Consider the following 25,441-nt stretch of genomic DNA (forward strand, 5'->3'; position numbering starts at 1 on the left):
ACTTATTGTAAAATTAAAATTTCCACAAGTTTGTTCAGGCCATTTTAAGTTTTTGAAATTACAAAAATAAGTACTAGTGTGAAACGAGTCTAATCTAGTAGAGTTCATCCAACTCAAACTCAACATGTTGTGTAGTCGAGCTTAACCAAGCAAGTTCAAGTCAAGTCCGAGTTGGCTCCACCGGTTGAACATCTCTAATGATCATTTTGCACGCAAGGACCTAGGAAAATTTCATTACTTCTTAAGGATTGACGTTGCATACATGTCTAATGGAGCTAGTTTGTCTCAATAGAAATACATGATGGAAAATTTCAAGCCTGTCAATATGCACAACTAACCAAGCTCCAAGCCTATGTCATCCGCAACCAAATTGTATGTTGGGGATAGTGCCGATTGTGATAATCCCCATTTCTTAGCAGCACAATGAGTGCACTATAGGGTCTTATGTTGACTCGGCCATACATTGCATATAGTGTCAACATGGTCAGCCAGTTTATGCACAGACCATCAGTGGCACATTCATCAGCAATACAACATATACTTCAATATTTAAAGCTTGGGTACCATTCAGGATGGTCTGCATTTTGTTGCATCTAACGGCAAGCACTTATATGTATATTCAGATGCATATTGGAACAGCTGAGGTTATGTTGTCTATCTTTGACATAACTTGATATCTTGGAGTTCAAGGAAACAATATGTGGTTTCCCAGTCAGTCCTGAAAGTGAACTATAGAGAAATTGCCAACGTTGCCACTGAGGTGATGTAGATTAAGTTATTGTTCAAGTAATTGAAATCCCTAGTTATCAACAAGACAACAATGTGGTGAGACAATATGAGTGCCAATTACCTTGCAGCTCATTCTACATTTCATGTCAGAAACAAGCATGCATATACAATCAATGACTATTTGGTGCAAGAACTTAGAGTCAAAGGATCATTGGAGGTCCAACATATCTCAACCAAGTACCAAATTGCAAATGGGTAGACCAAACCCCTAACCAACACTCAGTTCAATCATTTTCATTGCAAGGTCAATGTCCAAGAGAATGAGTTTAGCTTGAGGGGGCTTGTGAAAGGAAACTTACCTCCATGCAAAAGAGGATAAGCTCAGCAAGAAGGAAATGAATCCCTTGAATAAGGAAGATAGACATTATCCTAATCGAAGTAAAAAGCTTGACAATTGTACAAAACAATTAGTTAAGGACCTTATCATGTACCTTTGAGAAAGGCAAGAGGTAGTGTTAATAGTAAATGGCCCTCAATGAGTTTCACTGTTGAGGGTTGAGGTGCCAACCATGGATGCAGGTCTCACGACCAAACCACGTCAAAAATACTGTGTATTTTTTTTTCTCTTCTTCTTCTTCTCATTTGCACTATCCCTTTACCGTCTTTAGATGGCTTGAGATCCCTTTGCAATATGGAGATTAGAATGTCACATTTTTGTTAGAAGATAAGCATTTGTTGAAGAAAAAAAAAGGCACATCAATAGCCCTTGATGGTTGCTTGAGCACCTTTTCTGATACAATTCATGAAATTGAGGAGTCAGAGCGCGTGATTTTCTAGAGAGTTTTTCTTAGATTAAAAATGCTTTCAGTGTATTGGAACGTAATATAAAGAGCCTCACATACATGATGGGGAATAAACTTGCTATATTTGAGTTCTTAATTGAAGTCTTATGCACACCATAAGCATTTTATATAAAAAATGTTTCCAACAACTACAATAGACTTCAGGATCTGGGGTTGCACATGACTATGTATATATACATAAACATTATGAAGTATTATGGTCATTCTACCTCATCATTTAGCTCAACAATAACCTTCGTTCCAGGTATCCAAGCTCCACTGTAGTTTTTGCAGTATTTGAAGATTGCATCAAGTGCAGTAGCATGTGAATTGCAAAATTACCCTCAAACAATATTAAACCAATTTACGTGTGCATTTCTTTGCTTACTTGACTACTTTTGTGTGCCTATATATTAGGATCTCATGATATATTCCAGCCTTTTAGAGACACCTAGCTATCTAATTAAGACTGTTTGATCATCATTATGGATGGTCCAAAGAAAAACAAGGAGAAAAAATGATGCATTTCTTATATTTTTCTCTTTTCTTGTCATCATTATATATATATATATATATATATATATATATATAAGAGAGAGAGAGAGAAACTAGTAGGTGCTAGATACTTAGATGCTAGATAGGTAAGGAGCAATCTCAGCTCTTGATGAGATCAAGGATTGGGAGAAAAATATATGAACTAATACTGGATGACAAAAAAAAATGCTCTGCCATCATTTTTTCCTTGTTTTTCTCTCAACCCTTACCTGAAAAGGATCAAGAGCCAATATAATTCATTATCCATCTAGCTCTAAGTATCTAGCACTTACCTATTTCTATATATAGGTATATTTGTGTAGGGAGTTTGATGCTACTATATAGTATTAGATGTAGCTAGATGGCTAAAAATAAAAAATTTCTCTCAAACAACATCCATGCAATGAATACTAACAATTGTTTATAATACAACAAAGTTGTATGGTTTTTTTAGCAATGGTTCAGATTTCTTTCAGTGGTCGATTTTTTATTACTATCTGGTAACATTTCGTGCACACATACTCGTATGCATAAGGTTGGACCTAGGACTTCTTCTGGGGCCATGCCCCAACCAATCCCCCTCCTCCTCCACCCCACCCCACCCCACTCCCGAAACCAAAGATTTTAGAGAAACAAAATTTACTAGAAACTTTTTAATTTGTTACCTGTTTAATCTTCAGGAAATACTGTTTGGTCCATGTAAACATTTTTGAAATACTATTCGGCCCTCCAATGAAAAATTTCATTGTTGGCCCCCTCTATATAGTCCTCCTTGCAGCTGATCGCATTTGTTAAATGCAATCCAACTGAAGATTTACTTACTAGATATGCGATTACCACGTGCAATAAAGGGTTCCTTCTTTTTGGATTTGCTGAAATTGAACTCTAACATATTGCAACACCCATTTGGCTTCTTGACGCTTTTTCTTTATCAAAAGGTAAAGAACTGATAGCTAGGTCATATTCATTACCTTGTCCATAAATTTACATCCGTAGATTTCATTTATCTTTCAGCAACTGACTTTGGTAATAAGACAACGAGGATATGTAGCAAATCCGTTGCTTTTAGATATGCAGGCCCAGAGAAATATGGAATTTTATAAATTTTTAAGAGTTATCAATATATAAATGAGGAATATTTTCCTGAAGTGTCAATTATGAAAATAGAAATTTTTGGGTCTGTGTACTCAATTGTCCACACATAGCCCACAGCTGCCTCCACCCTTGTTGATAAAGTATGCTTGCTAAATTCAATTTTATCAGGAGATGGCCTGTTGCATCTGGACAAAAAGAAAAAAAAAAAGAAAGCTAAACTTATCGCCTAATACCGTCACATATGGTTGACCGTCCAGTCTCGGTCATCCTACTAAGGAAGATCTCTCTCTTCCTCTCTCTCTCTCTCTCTTATGTGGGGTTGGAGCCTACAACTGCCGGGAAAATTGATCAACTATTTTGGGATCATTAGTTGACTCATTGTTTAAGATATTGTTGAACCACACATGAATACAGACAATTTATACGGACGGGCTCTTCATAATTAAATCCTTGCACATAAGTCTAAGTGCAATTATAAGGTTCAAATCGTCTTATTAGGCTTGATAAAATCACCAGTTAGGTGGTAGAATACGGGTCAAAAGTTCAGCTAGAATCTCTCCTTCTCCCTCATCTGTCTCAAGTAATGAACTAACTTTAAGGTGGTACTCTACGGTGCATCACAGTAGTATCATTTTCTTGGTTGTTTGAGTAAGCAGGGAGGAGCAAAGCACAGGTTGAGTGCGAGCTGAAGCTCACTTGCACCCTCATTTTTCTCACTGCCCTAGGATCCAAGCCTGCATCAGTACTTTAGGGATGCACTCACATAATTGGCATCACTGTGTCCCCATTTATAGCATAAATGACAACAACATAGCTCGAACCAGCAACCAGCCCCTCAGTCCCACCAGCCAACACCCCTTGGGGTGCCTTTTAGTACATTGTAACTTCATTATGGGTGCTGTTAATTTCTTGCAAATCCAACTATGTATATAAATGCAAATTAAATAATAAAATATATAATCTACTAATTTTATGATTGGCGACATAAGTTTGGTGTGGGCATCACGTGTAATTTTTGAGTCTTGACAATGTGATCTGAAGGCGTCGTAATAAGATTTTTGTTGGGCTGATATGGGAAATTGCCCACACCAGCCAACAAGTATCTCTGCCATTGATGATTACTTAGACGAGATGGATTGCTTTCATTAATGAAATCCATGTCAGTGACTTTGCAAACAAATTAAAGGTAGAAGCATTGTTTCAGGTCTCTATATCATGACAATGAATCCCTGGTACCTCCATGGGCTAAGCTGCCAGCTGCTTCCTAATTCCTCACAGAAGGCTATCCTTATCTCTTGGTAACCAGAAGGAGCTGATTTTATGTCACATGGTTGATTGGTTGTTTTTATCACAAAAATAAAAGAGATGTCCACAAAAAACAAAGCTCTCTACAGCCAATGGAAGGCCTTTTTTCATAAAGCAGAATACAGAAATCTGATCACCAAACAACGACAAACTTTGTTTTCATGTACAGAGAAATCCGTGATTACTTGTCTCACATGAAAAGTACATGTCTAAAATATGTAAACTCTAAAAGTAATGGGTTTTTGATGTGCAAATCTTTTTTTTTTTGTAGTGATTAAAAATCAGCACGCTCGGTTCTGCGGGTCATATTGAGAGTACTTAAAAAAAATGCCAAATGTCACACCAAACGGATTAAATGCATCCCAAGAATCTTTTGTCGGCTGTCTCTTTATGACTGCTGTTGATAGTAATCATGGTCAAGTCCTTACCTCCGTATCCTGGTTTATTTGTTTAACTCCTCATCGGATGATTCTTCTTTCCTTATGGGGTTGTTTTAGTCCTTAGGTATGGGATAACTGTTTAAGATGCATTAATGCCTAGTGAGTCCAATATTGTTCTGATTACTTGCGCATTGTACTGAGTTCGATATTGCTCAATCATCATTTGGCCATGCATGTTGTAGAGAGAGAGAGAGAGAGAGAGAGAGCTTGCAGATGGTAGACACTTGGATATTATATGAATACGAAATGATCTCGCTTTGTTCTTCGTCATTTCAACGGCTGATTCAAAAAGCAAGGAGAAAAGGAAAAAAAGTTAAGAGAGTAAGAGAGTATTTTGTCATCTACTAATAGTTCATACATTTTTTTTTCTCTCAACTACGGAGTTGGAAAAGATTAAGGGGGCTGAGATTGTTCTTGATTCATTTACTAATTTCTATATATAGAGGGAGAGGAATTGATAAATACCAGACCACTAGGTGGGGGACAAAAAAAAATCATAAATTTGTAACAAAAAAATATAGTTTTAAATTCAAGTTATTTTTGCAAAATGTTTGACTTCTCTACTTGATGTTATATCCATTTTTTGGATTATTAAGAAATATTATTAAAGCAAAAGAAAAACTACCTTAACATGTTTTTCATCAAACCACTCATAAGGTCACATCAGATTGAAAAAAAGAAAGAACACTTCATTGTTAATTTTACAGTGTTTTTGTTTCTTAATTAAATGGTCTGGTATTACCTTTTCTTTTCTTTCTCTCCTTATATATATAGTTACATTGTACTATTAATAATTAGTAGATTTTGGTGTTATAAGGGTTAGGTGCATCAGCCTGCATTCCTCAAGAATTTGGTAATCGATCCACAGCTTGAAAAGCTACAACGTGGATGTTAAAACAAAGCAGCAGCCAATAGTTGATTAATTATACACTCTTAATGCAGGATGATGCAAGCAGAAACAGACGGGCGACCATCTCCAACTCCCTCTCTCTTTTTCTAGAAGGAAATGATTACATTATATATCAAGACAAATTAATATTCTAAAGTACTACTGGAAAGTACAGTAGATGAAGGACCGTGAGTCATCGGCTGGGAATGCCTAGAATGAAGGTCGCAGTTTTATAGGCCGAAATCAAGGGGAATAAATTTGACTATCGAGCAAGGGGAGCACGCAACAATTGATTATAATATGTTTGAATGAGGGTTCTGATGGCGATGTTATAATATGTTTGAATGAGGGTTCTGATGGCGATGATATGATAAAGAAGGAATCACTTTCATGACTTACAATGCACAATTTTAGCTTTAAAAAGGCAATGAGAGACTGCCAACTCTAGTCTAGTCCGAGTGACCATTCTGAGTGATCAAGAGTATTTCATCCTACTCTTTAAAAGAGTCAAATTTTCGCCCAACCTTTTATTCATTTAGAGTATAGGGCATGCATCCTTTTTTTTACTGTGCTTTAACTTATGCATGAGTGATTACGTGGCACAAAGAATCGATGTTTCAAAAATGACTGCTTACCAACAGCTCAAACTTATATTACGTGGCACAAAAGAATCGATGCTTTGCTTACCAACAGCTCGAGCCGTTTTAATTCAAAGACTGAGCCCACAACAAGAAGAAAAGTTGACATATTTGCGGCTTTTTCAAACCAAACCTCGGTAATAGAGAGAGAAATATGTATCGCCAATCAACGAAAGGAGATCCTTTGAAGGAAAGGTTTCACAGATTGCGGCCTTCTGTCCCACTGAGCGGAAGATGGAAAGAAAAGGTCGTTTGTCAGCTAAAGCTGTATTAAAAAATCATCAGTTCACAGATTGCGGCGGCTTTCGGAAGACGACGCGAGGAAAAGGGGAGGAGATAAAATAATCTTTTCAAGTTGTAGCTTTGTCTTAGAGAGAATTAATTAGCTAGCCACGAGCTTAGCTTGCTAAGATTAAACAATTATGTCTGATCAGACTAATTGATATTACGCATGCATCGTATCGGTGATAAGATATGTAACCTTCTAAAATAAACACAAAGCCTGTTCTTCTTTTTCTTTTCAAAGTTAACTTTACATGTGGAGCTTAAAAAATATTAGTGAAAGTGATTAAATTACTCATAACTAATTTATGCAGCTCTCAGATGGACTTAGTTTTTATACTTTCACAAATCACAAGTATTTTGCCAACGCATCGCTAAGACTCAACGTTCTACTTACCATCTGCTGATGGAGGTGCTATCTTTTGTTAGTGAGCAGGGAGGGCATGACAATTTGAAAAAACCAAGAAACCTGTTTATAATTTCCAATTTTTAAAAGTTGGTGTTTACAAAAATTGTGAAAATTATCATTCAGTCCCTGCAAAATATTTGAAAGCTATACTTCGGTCCTCTTAAGAAAAAATTTTGTCTCTGCTCCTGATGGGCACTTCAAATTCGAGATTAGGGCTTCCCGAGGACCAAAAAAAGATCAGATTCAAGGCAGTGAATTAGCCAGAAAGTCAACTGGAGGGGCATTCATTTAGAAACAATTATATCTAGGGAGGAGGGAAGGTGTTGGGGGGGGGGGGGGGGGGGTACATATAGAGCTATTATGGGCAGCTGCCCACACCAACCACATGTGGCTATATAGAGCTATTATGGGCAGCTGCTCACAGCAACCACATGTGGCTACGCGACCGATTCAAGGTCTGACAAATAGAAGCCATAAGATTCTCAAACCTCCTGGTTGATGATGTTAAATCTTAGGGGTTTACAAATATATGCATGTGTGTGAGAGACAGCGAGAGAGAGTACCCAAACACCATATGCAGATCGACTACCAAAAACTGCAGAAAGGATACCTAACCACAGATCGTATCAGGCTTTCAAGATAGACAAAGATGCCATCATCTAAACTCAGTTCAAGTCAACAAAGAGCTGTTATGCTGAAACAGATAAACATGAGCATTTAATCGTTATTGTCTTTGAACAACAGAAAAAGCATGACTCGTGTGAATGCAAAACATTGCATTTTCAGGCATCCGAGAGAATCTCAAATAATTAATTCTCTAGGTAAGAATCCATTGGATGCACCTTTCATGCAAAACTAGAAAGTGACCCTAGTCAATGCAATACTTGAGAAAAATAAATAAGGCCCTGTTTGATGCACAAGACAACGTGGATTTTTTTTTTTTTTAAGTTTGTGCGGTTTTCCCCTGCAGCATCAAACACATTTAATTTTACCATGCATTTTCCATTGAATTTGGAAAAACTTCCCAGGCATCGACTAAAAATTCTTCCTTCCATACATTGATAATTTTACCATGTAAAATACTTCATTTGCATCAAAAGGGGCCTAAGGCTGGGGCATTGGGCTGAGCTCAGTCCAATGAAAATTGATGGGGCACAACAAGATCAAAATAAAGGTCAAGGGAAAATTATTTATTATTTTGACCCCCCATCGGCCGGATAACAAAAAAGTAGCTTTGGCCTGGTACCCGATAAACCCCAGGCTTGACCCAGCCCAATTACTAACCGGTCGGTGAACGGGCCCATCAAATTTCTAAATGAGCCGGCTTTCTATTGAACTTTCAAAGAAGCAAAACTTTGACACTTTGTATACATGAGATCAGTGATTCATATCTCATTAACTTGTTCCCTAAAAATATATTTTCCAAATCTTGATGGTGAATAGGTGGAAAAGAGGGAAAGTGTCAACTGAAAAGCACTCCCGCTAATGGGCATGTATGGCCGAACAAAAGACCCAAGTGTATTTGCCATTTAGAATCCGTAAGAGGTCGTTTGATTGCTGTCCATTAGGACAGGACAGACATGACGTCCTGTCCATTACATTACTGTCCTGTCTTTATGGACAATGATGTTCTTTGTCTACTGTTTGATGATTTAAGAATATAACACCACGTTTATCCTGTCCAGCGTTTGTTTCACATATGTTTGTTCTGTCTGTCCTTACGTTTGTTTTAAGAGGGATTTTCTCGTGAACCTCTTTCGGTTTTAAGAGGGATGTCAATGGTTCCGATGCAATATGACATTATATTCAAACATAAATTCAAGTAAACAAATTTGATAATATATATCAAACAACCAAATAATCACTATATTCACTTCAAAAATTTTATAATCATTATAAAAAAAAAATTTCGTCTATGATATGTGATTGGGACACATAGAGACAAGAGTAGGCAACATTACAATTTCCTTCTTTTTTTTTTCTTGCTCTTCTGTTCTTCAATAAAACACCAAAGAAAAGGCTCCGCCTTCATGATGACAAATGGTAAGCAACCAAGGTTGTCTGTTTCCTCTCTCGCTCTTTCTCTTGTTCTTGGGCCTTGCATATAGGCCATAGGTTACGCATTCTTCTGTAGCAGCTACGATCACATACTCATGTAGTACTTGAAATGTAGAGATTCGTCAAACTCAGATGAACTGTGTGGCCAAGAGCTGTTGTTGATGTACCCTTCAAAATCAACAGGAACGCATGATTCCTTGACGCCAAATTCTGGGGGGAAAGGATGCCGGTGACATTCATTCAATGTTAAAACATGAAGCTGCTTGACAGAGGACGCATCGATTGCACGTCTGATCACTATAAATAAAAATTTGTAAAGCAAAAATATATGCCTTGTGACATATCTGATCAGTTCTAAAGAAACATGCTTCAGTTCATGTGCATAGAGAAAAACTCAACCTCACATATGTGAAATTCCAGCAAAAAAGCATATAAATTCAAAAAAATTCAAGTTGGCATATGAAAATTCTAGCCAAACATAAATAAACCACAAAAATGCAAGCATATACATGAAAATTAAGCAAAAACCAGGTAAATTCAAACTTACATAATGCAATTCTAGGCAAAAGAGACAAACTCAAATTTACATACGGTGACTTGATTCTAGACCAATTAGAACAAAATCTCAAATTTATAGATCTAGAGATGGAAGTTGGTGAGTACTCACTTGTGCTAGATGCGATTAAGCCACTTGAGCCTTCAGCCATCAAGAATCTGCTACCAGATGATAAACCCAAGTCACCTATTGGCAGAATGTTGCAGCAATATGGAACAACAAAGTTTATTCCCTCCCACACAATGGCAATGTTAACTCATTGTAGGAGCCGAGCTTTTGGTGGATTCAATTTACCATTCAATGCACCACCAACTACATCTGTTTCAAATGTTGTTGCATTTTGCTCGAAATTCAAATTGTTGATCCATACTAGTGGCCATTAAAGCCTGTCATGGCCTAGGAAGGCGACAAAGAAACCAATTTTGTATACAATAAGAGGAAGAAAACAGAAGTCTAATTGAAGGCATTCTTTGTCTTTTGCGGTGAAGGCCGAAACTGAGAATACTTCTGGTTAAGTCTGGTGGAATCTTAAGAGCTTTAACAACTGGAAGCCTCCAGCTAGCTAATATGCAACCTGTTGTTGAAGTACTCTCCATAGGCCTCGTTGAAAAATATAATAATAGTGAAAAGGAAAAAAGTTCATTTCAATATCACGAATATTTAAGGAGTGTGAACCAGATATTTGATTCAATGTTGTAAAATAAAATCAAGAATTGAATTGTATCTACCAAACTACAAAGCTAGCCTGTCAGCGAACTCGCCAATCCAAATCACTGACCAGGTTATGAATCAGTAAATTATATTATTGTATACATTTTTCAAAATTAAAAGTATAAAAAACAAGTAAGGAAAATTTTAAAACCATCATAAAATAATAAAAAGTAAATATGTAGTTTATGACACATAGTACCTTGTATTGGGCAATGAATCAAATCGATTTGCAACTCATTCAATTCCCATGGTTACTCTACTAGTACACGTAACAATTTCAAAATTAAGGACCAACGGCCTTGCCAATTGATCACCCAAGGGAACTAGGATGGTATCCTTGTGTGCTAAGAGCCATGCCCTCTCAAGAAAAGAAGAAAACATACAAAACATAAGGATTTATATGGTCAAGAGAGACTAAGGGCCTTCCTACATTCAAGCACTGGACCTCTACTATTTGAACAAAACAAAAATGCAAAAAATGCTGACTCTTTTTAACATGGAGTTTAGGGCAATGCTGTAGTAACAGAAAATTACAACAACACCCTTTCAAACTTAACCAAACCAAAATCTAATTCCCTGTTGAATTTCCATACAGGGAATTCCCTTCCTGTCAAACTTTGCACACTTGTCTCCATGTGACCTTGGCAACTTTGCGATAGAATAACAGCTCTCTTCCTCCCTTCCACACAAAAAAGAATGATTATTTGGATGACTACCCAAAGTATTATATGTCATGTTATAGGCAGCAATCTGAAGGCACCATGATGATATCGTATATTTATTCTTGTGCTGATAACCAATTTGAGTATCCTCATCTACATGCTAGGGAGATTTGTTGCCAAAGAGCAGTGAGTTTCTTATGAAAATTTTTGTTGTTTATATTTGTGTGGATTGAGTTGTGTAGATATGTGCATTAACTTGCTATGTTTTTTAAGTTCATCATTCTCATACCTTTTGTTCATTGTTTTGACAACGCATTGTCTTTCTCTTTAGATGTTACTGCTGTTTTCTGCAACTGTCCATCTTATTGCAGAATGGTCATCAAGTTCTCTATAGTGGTTCATAATTCAAAACACTGGCTCCACAAAATTAAAATCTCTAGTTGCCTAGTGACCCATGAACTAAAAACACTGTGGTGTGCTGGAAATTTAATTTTAAGTGGTAAATCAGGTGAGCTTTGATCCATGTATACTGTGTGTCTATATCATGATTATATATCCACATCCATGTCACATGATATGTTAACTGACTGACGTGGCTTTGGCTTGTCAACTACAGTGTGTTTCAGAAAGCAGGGTAAAACATTTTCCTTTATTTTTGAACCAATAAAATGTTGAAAATGAAATTAATGGAAATGTCATAAAAATGTATTAGAAGTTACGAAAACCATGAAAACATGAGCTGTATGTGATTGAATCTGAATCCACCTCCGTGCATGTCATTGTGGATGTGGCTGGGTTCTGTCATGATGCCAATTTTCTCCCTTGCTTGGTTCTGCACCGTAATGGGATCAAGCATTTCATGACAAGGGTTTCCCATGTCAAGGAGACAACATACATGTGCACAGACATTTCACTGTGCACACGGTGCTTATCATGATACAAGATGTCGGTCAGGCTTTTCCACAAACATTTTGGGAGCATCTTCCATTCGGTAGTAAAAATCCCAAATCCAGTAATTGTTGCCATTTGCAACAAATGCAAAAGGAGCTTTAGCAATAGAATCGAACAATAGAGAGAGGAAAGTAAGAGAGAGAGAGAGAGAGAGAGAGTGAGAGATGGGAATAGACCCGTACCTGGAATGCAATGGTCACCCTGCCTTGCTGAACGCCACTGTCTAGGACCCGCTGGAAGACGCCCTGCTGAGGATATGCTCGAGGACGCCCACTGAGAAGCTGCAAGCGATGCTGTGGTGGTCACCCTCCAGCAGAGATAGAGGAGAAGGAGAGAAACAAGAAGGGCTAGGGGCAGCTCAGGCGACCGAGGAGAAGGAGAGAAACAGGAAGGGCTAGGGGCAGCTCGGGGGTGGAGACGAGGGCGGAGATGGAGAGAAAGGCAGCTTGGGGGCAGAGAAGAGGGAGATGGGGGCAGAGGTGGAGGAGAAGGAGATGGCGTCGAGGGCTCGGGGTTGGCGTCGTGGTCGTCGGGGGCGAGAGACGAAGTTTCTGTCCTGTTTGTTCCGAGGGATAGCTCGAAACAGATGGAACCAAAAAATTATTTATACTCGTCCAGTCGTCTGTCCTGTTCGTGTCCAACGTTTGATGAAAAAATCAACAAAACAGGACACGCATGTCCTGTTCTGCGTGTCCTGTGACCATCAAACGACCTCTAAGCATACATGGACAGTGCCTATATAGGCACACATACATCTCCACCACCGTTGCGGACCTCCAGCCAAGTGACTACCATCCCATGCTATTGTCTGAGCTTTCTCTTCAGGTATGTTCGGTAGCCTTGGATCTCAAATCCAATGTGATTTGGATCTGATTTTAGATCATTGAAGCTAAAACCAAAGGATTTCAGACATGGGTATTTGAGATTGATTATTTCTTAGCAAAGGAATTGCGTGTGATGATCTTAGAATCCCTTGTTTGAAACAATTAAAGGTTCTCGATCTACTATTTTCCACAAATTGGCAAAAGAATACATATGAACTATGTGGAAAACAAATTGAACTTGTTTTAATAATCTTTCATAGACACAGGCATACGAAAACCACATTCAAGTTATAGTCAAAACACAAAATAAAACAAGTTATATTCACAATCATGTGTCCACAATAGTGTAATAACCGAAATGGAAAACTTACACAAACAAGAAGTTAATAAAAAGATCAGTTCACGCAAAAGTTAGATTAGTTGAAAACAGCAAGTCATTTATTACAATATTGGGAGCCCCATCTGGTGAACATGTCAATTTAATGAGCTAGATGAAATGATGCGCTTTCTGGTATATGCCTTTAAGCTCAACAAATTTTGCTTTTAAAACTGGTTTTGTTTTCATTGCAATACGAAATGAAACCACTCACCAAATAATAATTTAGCCAGAATCACAAGTAGTGAGTGCCTAGTCGAACTCGGGGAACAAATAATTGAGAAGAGAAATAAACAGTGAAAATGAACTCTTATTATTTCACCAATGACAATAGTCAACAATATGGTATCTAATTACAAGAAAAAAATTAAAAAATATATAAATTCCAGGTTTTACTTCAAGACGACTAGCAAATCAACAATTAAATATTCAATTGTGGTAGAATAGCCCTCGGAAACAAAAACCTCAAGTATATCGAAAAGAGAGAAAACAAACAAGTTAGTACCACAAACGAAATAGCAAATATGTAGACAAAATGGCCTAATTGTTAAAATAAAAAATGCAAGCCCAACACTATTCTTAACAACTGTTTTACTAAATTATGAACTAAAGATAAAAGAATCACCAGACACAATCAAAGAAACCCACAAGTATGTCTAACTAGATCGATTGAAGCTTATCAAAATGAGACATCACTCTAAAACCTTGCAAACCAATAAAGTGTGATAAATGATGCCTTTTGCCACCAAAAGCAACACTTACACCTATGGCACATGAGAGACACTACCAGGACACGCCATGGACACTGTTAGGGCACGACACTAAGATAGGACACAACTAAAATTTCCAAAAAATCCTAAACTATGTGCAAAATTCTTTAGTAACTCTAAAATACCTATTAATTAAACTAAGCCTCACCGGAAAATCTGAACTACAATCGGATCCTGGCCAACTCCGACGACAATGTAGATCTGATAACCATAGACTTAGTATGAAAAAAAAAAAACCTTAGTTAAACTGAAAATAAGAATTCACACAATTAGCATGACTCTACGCAAAGAGAAACTCAAACTATACTTAAAAAGCGAAATAAAAACTAAGTAAAACCTAGACTCAACTATAACATGAGTGCGATCAACTTCTGGTTGGATTGCTGAGAATCCGAACAGACGTTGAACGACCTAGACCTTAGACACTGTAAAATATAAGAAAAGTGTGAATTTTGCAGGAAAAAAAGAACAAATTGACACTCAGAAATTAGTCGTTTCACCAAATGACCATTGCCGATTGATTTTGGGATATCTATCAAAAGATTAAAACTTTCTGCAGCTTTAACACAAATCCAGATGGAAAATCAATCCTAACACAATCCCTAGCATTCCAGAAGTTAAAAGCAAAAGTCAATAGAAAGCAATACAACACTCAATGCAAATTGAAAGCAACTAACTTCCTGGAATTTGTCAAGAGCATCCTTGTGGCCAAGAGTAAAACTCAACCAAGAAACAGTAATGAAGTACCTGTTGGACAAACATTTAACAATCTGGAAATATAAAACCAATAAAAAAACTAAAAAATATAAATTATTGCCCACTGGTGTTATTTTCATGAAAGTGTTTGTAATTCCAAGGCTAATCATACCAGAAAACAGCAGACAAAGAGAGCAAGTGATTTTTCATCAATCAATGATTTTTAAAAGTGGGCATCTTATCTCGCATCTCACCTACTTCTCAAGGTGCTTTAGACTTGCTTGAGAGGATTTCAGCTGCCAGTCCGGACCTGGTCTACATGTTAATGGGGGTTATATGTGCTATCTTAGATTTAGACAGGTCTATTTTGACTCATGGGCATGTCGATGATGGTTCATATAAGACACTTAAGCTGACAAAGAATGATGGAGCTCTCATCCAAAGTAGCATTCAACACAATTCATCTTTGCATGAAATGCATGCACAATTGCTTCATAGCCACACAAGACTCTTCACATACTATATATGAACTTGCAAGAAATGTAAATTTTCTTGAAGAAATTACCATCCAGCATGCCTCATGTAACATTTCATTGAAGAGTTTCCAAGATTATGAGAAATTTGGAGGGACTTATAGAGGGGTTGGTGTTGGCCACGCAAAATTTCACAACCTAGATGTCATGACCGTTCATATGGGATGAATAGAAAAAATCAATCATTAACTAGCCTCCATATTTTCATCGTAAGAATCCACGAGAGACAAAACTTGATCTAGCAGTACGAGATCTGATCATTCATGTTGCTTTTAGCAGGAGTAATCAGATCAAGGACTAGATTAAGTATTCAAGGTCTTAAAATATGATTGTCGCTTCCAGAGGGGAGTCCTAAATTTAAAATGGAAGAATTTTAAAAACACTAAGTGGATCACAAAAAATTAGAGAGAATGATCTGGAAATACTTGAATCAAGTGACATAGTTCATGGTCAGTGTCATCATAGATCCATGCATGGGTTTAGTTCCTAGAACTGATATGAATATATGTAAAACTAGGTTCAATACATAATTGAGTTCTGGTTCCTAAGTTTGAGACATGGAACCAAGGATATCATAATTCAAAATTCAGATCCAGATTGACTACGGATAATTCAAACGTTCAATAATTGACCTGGATATATGGTTCAGACTTAAGATCCTTCTAAAGAAGGTGTACATTTCAAAACTAATTGGAAGTTGATTGGTAGATACAAATCCAATTCATAAATGATCTTTGATACAAAATTATGATATGAATCGAAAGTGAAGTTTAATGATCCAATCTCAGGGTTTAGGGATTTTAGATTTTGGATAAAGGTTTGAAATATCAATCTGAACCACATGAAATTTAAATCCAAGGACGTCGATATAAAATCCAATTATAGGAACCAATTCTCATAATGTTTGTCATTAATAGTCCAATTCCTTTGTTCCAAATCATATTCAGATCCAATCTTGTCTTCAATTCATTCAGATCTGGATCCAATTTTCTAAGATCCAAACACCCAAACCTAACTAGAGTTTAATGAAACTGATTTGGGTTTAGGTTTAACCTGGCTAAGATTTATGCTTAACCTAACTAAGGTTTAGTTTTGACCTAACTTAGTGTTTTGGTTCAAGTATACAATCGTGGGCTCAATATCAAATCTAAATTGACATAATGAGAGAAGGTTACGGTTATAGGTAGCTTCACTACTAAAGGTTAGTTCTAGATCATGAATGAATCTAGGTTTTTAGAAAACCAGTTCGAAAAAGGCCAATTTGGCAATGTACGTTTGAAAAACTATAAGTTTCAAAACTATTATTTTCATATAATCAATTCAGGTCAAGTATATACATGGAATATTGCCGCATGTAGATAGTTGATGATCCTAACTTGATTAACATCAAAACCTAATTCCGTGTGCATTTTTCACATTAATGAATGCATTACAAAAGCAACCCACGTGGATGAACACAAACAAGCATATTAATGAAATCAGAACAAAGCAATGCAGATATATACATGACTGACTTAATATTTTGAAATGATATGGAATTCTGATTGAAATTAGAGCTTTTACTTGATAAATCAAGCTTGATGGGAAGGGTCATTCCGCAAACTCATTCGAAACCCTAAATTCTTTTATGAAGTTCAAATGCAATGTTTTGAAGTACGATGCACATTTAACGATGATTGAATGCAATTAATCTAACAAACATATTGTAAAACCCTAAAATAATGATTCACATGATTAATCTCATTGATTTAGGGTTTTACCAAAAACAAAATATAACTAGTTGATTAAAAATTAAAAAAATCGGATAGAAAATCCCTTTGTGAAAAAAAAAAATTGGCTAAGTCCTAGAAAAACTACAAGTTGATATCAACAACTGATTTGATTAGTCTTAAAAGATGGGCAAATGATCTCCAATCTTCATGAAATTTTGGGTGAAGAATCTCCACACATCATAATTGGTTTGAAGTGATAAATATGAAAGATTTATTTTTCATAAAGAGACACTAAGCAATAAAATTTGGTGCATAAAATAGATTTTTTATAGTAAACTATGACTTTTGAACTATAAATTTGACTATACCATAACAACTTGGATTGTCTTAAAATTTAGATTATAGATTCTCTGTATAGCCGAGAATCAGCAAAACTTTATAGATTCAAAAAAAGAATAAGAAATAAAAAAGTTGTTTGACTGCAAAGTTGCTATAGAAACAATAGCAAAACAATAAAATAGTCTCACAACTCATGTTGCATGTATGTAAAACTTAATGTAATGATATTCAATTATCATGAAACTCAATATACTTACTTTTTGTATATTAAACCTGCAATCACAATTGAAATTTTTGAAAACTCATTTAAGGATAAAATAATATGGACTTTCAATCACATAGACTGCTGGATAGTTTTCTGCAGAAAGCAAAAAACTGTTTAAATTACAAACTTTGCCAATATGGAAGACATATCAAATCTATATGGATCAACATGAGCTTGGTCTAGTGAAACTTTACGTGCCAGAGAATCTGTAAAAACTTACATCACGAGAAAAGACCTAAAAATGAGAGAGATATGCATCGAAAAAATTGGTGTAGTTTTGAAACATGAATTCTAAAGAAAAGACTGTCATTATGATAGTTGAAAAGACCTAAAAATGAGAGAGATATGCATCGAACAAATTGGTGTAGTTTTGAAACATGAATTCTACAGAAAAGACTGTCATTATGCTAGTTTCTGCATGAATTTCAAGTAAAAAAAAAAGTGGGGTAAAAGATTCATTTTAATCTGAACTTCGGTTTGTAGGTTTTTTTACATATAAAAAATTTACATAAGCCATTAGATCTGAAAAATGGACTCGTACATTAAAATGAGAGAATGGCAAAATTGCTAAAAAACTACTTTTTGTAGTAAACTGTGCAAACATCCGACTTTGTGATCTCATTTGAAAAGGGTAAGAAACTCAGTTTTGACTTAAAACTTGATGGCAGACTCATGGCATGATGGAAAAACTATAAAAATTGAAAGCATTCAAAAAGAGCAATCACAAAGAAAATAATATGTGTGGAAAATCGAGTAGAAATTTTATTTTCTGCATAGTTCTACAAAAACTTGCAGAAAATGAGCCTAAGCAAAACATCAAATTCAAAGGTAAAATCAATATAGAATTGCATAAAATTTTAGGTGAAGAAACTATACACATAGAAAACTTCAGGTTTTTATAGAACTCTATTTTGATTTATCGATCAAGAGAACTAGGTTATTTGTTCTAGAAAAATATTATGACTTAGTTCTAAAAAAACTTGAGATAGAACAAGCAAATCAAGAACATGTGCATGAAAGCAATGAACATGTGCATGTGCATTGTGATTTACATAAAAAAATAAAGATAATAAAAAACAAAGGGATGTGAAAGAGAAGGATAATGCCTACATTAAGTGCATAAGAGATAGAGGGTGTGGGGAGAGAGAGAGATAGAGAGAGAGAAGGGAGAGGGGGAGCATGCCTTTTCTTCTCCCTTCTCCTCCTCTCCTCTTCTTCTTCCTTTCTTCTACTTCTTCTCTTCTAAGCTTGCTCTTTCACTTTTCATTTCTTCTTTCTTCTTTGCTGGTCCACGTCCAAACCTCTTGGAAAACCTTAGAAAAATGTGACAAAGAAGGAGAATAGGGGCCTGAGGCCCCTCAAACCTATGTATAATGGTTTTGGCTAAATTCTAGCAAAATTTAGCCAGTGATATATTAAAACCGAAAAACATGGATTGATGAGGTGTCAAAAAATACACAGTTGAGATTTGCTTGGAAATCGGATCAAGAGCACATATTTTATCAAATAATATTAATTTTTGAAGTAATTCGCCATAAAATAGGAGTAGGGGTGGCACTTCTAACTTCTAAGGTTTCTCTTTAAAATGATGAAAAACTATAGCCAGGCCTAATATGAACAGCTAGGATTGATCCTGTTCAAGATGGATTAGATGAGGAGTTTTGATTGAAGATCTTATGCTATATTTGGATTCTATTTCGAAATTTCAATATGAATTTGGATTTTGGATTTAGATCAGATGTTTAGATCATGACCTGGATTGAGCAAGTGATTTTGGATCTCAGATATGAGATTTTGGTCTAAAACAATGCAAATTATGAATTTACATAACAGATTTGGATTTTAAAATAAGGATATGAGATGAGATCTAGGCACAAGACCTGAGCTCAACTTGTGCCTAGAGAGCTCAAGGTCAGTGGTAGGATGTTGACTTTGTCTTGTTCTGAGTCTGGACTAGATTGGACACTGGTCTAGCCTAGGCTCAAGTAAACTGGGTTCAGTTTTAGGTCAAATTGAGCTCACTATTTTGATTTGAGTTGATTGAAGGTGACTTCAAAACATGCATGATCCATACTAGGGCTTAGGTCTGGCATATGAAACAAGTATGTTAGGTTGATGTGGCTCCTAACTTAGAAAAATATGAAAATCATGCATATTTGCCAAATGACAGTTTTGCACTAGCACAAAAACCATGTTCTACGAGTCAAAGTGAATATCAGCAGAATTATAGGCAATATAATAATATGTGTTCATGTGGCGTTTCATGGAAAATGACTTCATTTTTCCTTGAAATTCAAAATTTTTAAAATTGACGAAGCTATAAAATAGAAAACAGTGATTTTGGACTTGTTTGTGAGAAATAGACACACTGATACTCTTTTTGAGTGACGTTAAATCCATCAGAATGCTGAGATTGTGAATCAAACTCCTAGATTGATCAAAATTTAGCAGTAAAGCCACAGGCGACAATGTCTAGATTCAGACAAGGTAGTTCCAGGTAGTGATGAACTGCATGACTGAGATCCCAAATAGAAGCTGATAATACTCCATTGGGATGTGTTTGATCACGTTGATATGAAGAAATCACCAATTTGAATCCTGAATTTGATCATTTCAACTTAGAAGCTTGAGCTAATAGTGAGCACTCCAAACATGTGAGAGAGATGAATTTGAACGAATTAATCTGCATTGAGCTAAAGATAGTCAGCTTTGACACAGAAGAGCATGTTAGCTTAGCACAGGAATGACTAGCCAGAGATCAAGAGGATTTCAGCCTGAAAACTCAAAATGGAGGAGAGAACGTGATTCTGATATCAAGATAACTCTCTAGAGCTCAAAATAGGATGAATGCCTATAAAGTGACTTTAAAAATACTCTCTTAACACTAAAAAGACTTTAATATGAGTTTAATGGAGATTGACAATGTGTTATTGTTGAAAATTATTTGAATCACTAAGCCAACAAGCTCATTTTGGCTAAAATAGAAGGCATTTGAAGGAAATTTGGCTCTAGAAATTAGGGATATCACTAGAAATAATCTTTTGGCACTTAAAAGATCTAAATGTAAAGTTGATGAGGTTAATAGATGTTTCGACATCAAGAAATTGACATAAAATAGTAGAAATGGACTATTTCAAGCTAAATTTATCCAAATGTAAGCTGGAAAATGGGTTGGGGGAGCTGGTGATTTGTAGATATGAGAAATTTCAAAATTGAATTGATAAAACATAATTCTCAAGAGTTCTACAACTATTTCATGAAAATTGGACAAAATTTGGGCAAAATGAGGGTGATTAGGAGCAAAATGATGATTTTTCTGACTAGCGAGAGGCTCGGTGATTTGGTCTAGCTTTTTGGCATTTGGATTGTAAAATTTGTGTTTGTGTGATCTTTGACCTTTGCATTTGAAAAATATTTGGGAAATAAGCACAAATCACTATTAAGAGGGCTAAAATGGTCATTTTGGTATTGAAAAATTTGGAGGTGTCTATAGTTGGCTAAGTGATAGTTATCGTGGTTTGTAGCCTTTTTGGATGAAGAACCAAAACTGCCAGGAGGCGAGTTGGGATCCATAGACCATGAGCTTGAGCCCGGTGTATATGTGGTAGGAATCTTGGGGACATAAAGGAGGTTGACAACATGGTTCTAGTTGATAGCGTTTTTGGGCTAAAAATAAAGTTGCTAGAGGGTGAGTTGTGCTCCACCAAACCAGCTGCAATTGGCATGGTTGGGACATAATAGTTGGGATTAGAGCCAATTCAACACTAGGATTAGGAGTCCCACACATATAGATGCATGTGTCTGAAGAGAAGTGGATTATAACACTACATTGAAAAGTTAGTCCTATATCTAAGATTGTAAGGAATCTCAAAGACTTATAGGAAGGTTTGCTGAGTGATAGTTTGTCTTTGTTTTTAGCCCTTTTGGAGGAGGAACCGAAACCACTAAGGGGTGCGTTGGGATCCACCACACCAAGAGTTGAGTCCAGTGTAGGAGTAGGCTAGGTAGTTACTATTGGTATCAAAACCAATTCAACACTTGGACATGGTTCTCCACAAACGTGAATGTGTGCGATTTGAGTGGCCATTTAATACAACCAAATGCACAAAATGAAATGCAAATGTTCGGTTTAAATAATTTGTCCATCAAACATCATCAACTATACAAGCAAATAGGGTAGACAGTGGAACAATGGTTATAAATTCTTCCCATGTTTTGTGCTCTTCCAAGGTTACCCTCAGAACTCCACCAAACAGGACACCTCTTGGCATTGTCCCCTCCTTCATCCATGCTTTTGAAAAGCTACTAGATGTCTCATGTTTTTTTAATGATTCACCATCGCTAGACAACAATTGACTATTGCCAGACTATGCTTCATTGTTGAGAAGCCACCGGTTAGAAAGCACTAGCGGAGTTAGAAATTTTATCTGGTGGGGCACTTATTCAATACCTTTAATTTGTTTGGGGCACTTATATATATATGTAACAATCAAATATATAAAAATATTAACATATATATTAAACTAATTTTGTGAAGCTGGTGTGGGTAACTACCCACACCAGTCACCATGTGGCTCCACCACTATTAGAAAGTTATGCAGTTCTCTCTCTGTTGAAACACACACAATTGAATGAACCCAAAGTCTTCAATCACAATCTGTCTCTTGTGTTCTCATCTTCTCTCTCTCTCTCTTTCTCTCTCTCTCTCTCTCTCTCTCTCTCTCTCTCTCTCTCTCTCAGCCAACAGTGCATCCACCATCTAGCATCTGCCTCTTCCTCTCAAAGTCATCATTTGTCTCCTTCCGAAGTGCAAGGATGTTTTTGGTCATATATGATTAATATCTCAACCGGTGTTTACTTCAACATTGGCCTTATCTAAGAGCAAGGATAAGAGTTTGTAGTGTGTTTCCTCTCTTTATTTTACATTTCCTCAATAGACAAGGGACAGTGGTTCATTGGCAGTTTATCAAGTTTGATTTTGAGCTGATGCATTGTTTATGTCTTCAATCATCAAATTTATTTCCTTTGTGCAGAAAAGTTGGGAATGCAAAAAAACTGTTTGAATAATATACTGAAAGAGATGTTGCCTACGTATGGCTATGGTTGTTGCTTATGCTCATTTGGATGCTTTCTTCATGGTTGCTTGTTGTTGAGAAAATGGTTGGTGTAGTTATGTATTCTTGTTTTTATTTATGGTGTCTCTACTAAAATAGCTGATCAAAACCGTTTTCATTTTTTCATGACAATCAACATTTTTCTTGCTGAAACCCAGTTAAAAGGGAAATCATTTGCCCATCTAATTCATGGTTGATCATGGGTTTGGGTCATGTTTGATTTCAAGGGAAATTGGTATCTAAGTTCCTCTATATGATAAATACTTTTTTCTCTCTCAAAGTATGCTTCATGAGTTTCTATTGCACAGAAAAATGAAGAACATAATAATATAAAATCAAAATGGCAGTAGCCTCAACTACTTTTATATCTTCACTTGAATTTGCCTTGTCAACTGAAACATTGATGCTCAGATCTTTTATTTTGTTTCTATTGTTGTACAAAAAAAAAATTAAATATGAAAAATCTACAAGAATGATTAGACCTAAAAAAACAAAGGTATAAAAGTTTGTCATCTTAGTGATTGATGTTTTGTCTTATGTGAAGCATGGAAAGTGTTAATGATGGCCTTGCCATAATGAACCATGAAGTTCTTGTTTGATATTTAGTTTCTTCTTTTGCACTCAATGGACAGATTCTTGTGATAGAAGTGGTGGATATGATTGAAAGATCAAATGTCCAAGTACATGGTGGTACGCTGGAAAAGCAATTAGAGATAAATTAAAAATAAAAATTTATACATTTCAATTGAGGTCTGCTATCTATAAGCAGGAATTGAGCATGCCAAACCCAAGTTGACATATTGTCTTCTCATTTTTGTATTTGCATTCTTGTGTTCCTGCTCAATGTTTTTGGTTCATCTTCTAGCTTACTGTTAGAATTTGGTAAGTTACATAGTTCAACTTTGTCTTTAATTCATGTCTTTGTTAGCATCTGTAAGACTTTAATGCCTGTGTCTATAATGCCATCCATCTGTTAGGAAGCAACAAAAAGTAGGATACAGCCCAAGGTCTCCTTCTGAAGCTCTAATGCCTTGAATTTGACAGTGTGCTTTCAGTATGTCATTGATACTTGGCAAATATGCACTCCTACTATGAACAGTTTGACGAGCAATAAACTCAAAGCTTAATTGATCAAAAGCTAGAAGTGCATCTTGTGGGGCAGTGCACGTATCAGCATCAAGCTGGTATAGCCTTTAACCAGCATCTTGCTTCTCTCCCTTCAACAGGACCAAGACCTTGCCTTCCTGTCCTTCCACTCCTGTCGTGCTAGTTTGTGCATCTTCACAAGCACATACAAATGCACTGTTGATGCCAGTAGTTCCTTTTCACACCCTGCTCCTAGTACACCAAGTACAACATGCAGATAATTCTTTCACTAGTTGTTATATCGGAGTCTTCTTCTATCATTAGTTTATTATAACTGTCACTTTTCTAAATAAAATGCATTCTTATTTTCATTCCCGGTGCCAGGTTTTATCTACTTGTGTTCTTTTGTCTCATGTCTTGTTTATTTCTCTTATATATATAATACATGTTTGTCTATGCACCGTCAATAAACTTGGTGCTGGAAAAAAGTAATTTGAAAGCCATAAGTTGGATTATGCATCTCATGTTTTCTTGGAACAAATATGATTTTAAATGATCAATGGTTTACAGCTTCAGAACATGTTTTCATGATTTTTCCAATGTTAATTATTCTTGTCTTGGTGAGTGCTTAAGTTTTGAAGTGTTAATGCTGAAGAAGTTTATCCATACTCCTCATGTCTTCTGGCCTAGTACTCGTTTTCATTGGATGTTAATGCAGGTCATACATGCAGATGTATCATGCATGCACATACATATGCATATGCACATATGTATCTACGTATATTGGTGTCATATATGCATTTAAATATTATTAGTCTATATTTCCAAGCATTTGCTACTTGCTTTTGAAGCTATGGAACTATGGAGATGGATACCATACACATTGTCTCAAGTTGATCATATTTGTCACGAGCTCATGTTTTCTCCCTAGAGAAATGGACCTTGAATCATGTTTTCCAACGTTGAATTTCATGTTTTTCAGCTCGACGGTTTTGATGCCTTTGATGTGTACCCAATATTAAATATGCATTTGATGGTTTACAGCTTCAGAATATGTATATTTTTACTTTTGGTGAATTAAAAATTACAATCTTACAAATATGTAGATTTTCACTTTGGTGAATTAAAACTCATTTTACTTACTTTTTTTTGCCCTTTTAGATTAACAGTGCTGTCTTGATGGAGGCATTGAGCTTTAGCAGCATTCAAGATAATGTGTATTCAAGCTGGTGATGGAGCTTACATACAATATGATGAAATCAGAACTTGTTTTGGAACAATCTTATCATTACTTGTAGTTATTTGTAGTTTTAATCATGTAAATTACAATAAATTATGAATCAAAATTTTTGCATGGCTTTTTATTGATGATTCCCCCTCTCTCGCTCCTCTCTCTTTCTACACACACACACACACACACACACATATATAACCTAAGTCTATAAGAGAATATAACATGCAACATAGACAAATATGGTGCTCTTGTTCACAAATAGCAGACGTCACAGAACCCACAAGACACAAATGCTAGGAGGTAATATGGACAAAGCGCAAAATAATAGTTAGACAAAACAAACAGAATGGATAAGACACGTAACAAGCATCGAGCAGACAAAATAGATATA

The sequence above is a fragment of the Nymphaea colorata genome, chromosome 14 (assembly GCF_008831285.2).
Source record: "Nymphaea colorata isolate Beijing-Zhang1983 chromosome 14, ASM883128v2, whole genome shotgun sequence".
In the NCBI taxonomy this organism is placed as follows: domain Eukaryota; kingdom Viridiplantae; phylum Streptophyta; class Magnoliopsida; order Nymphaeales; family Nymphaeaceae; genus Nymphaea; species Nymphaea colorata.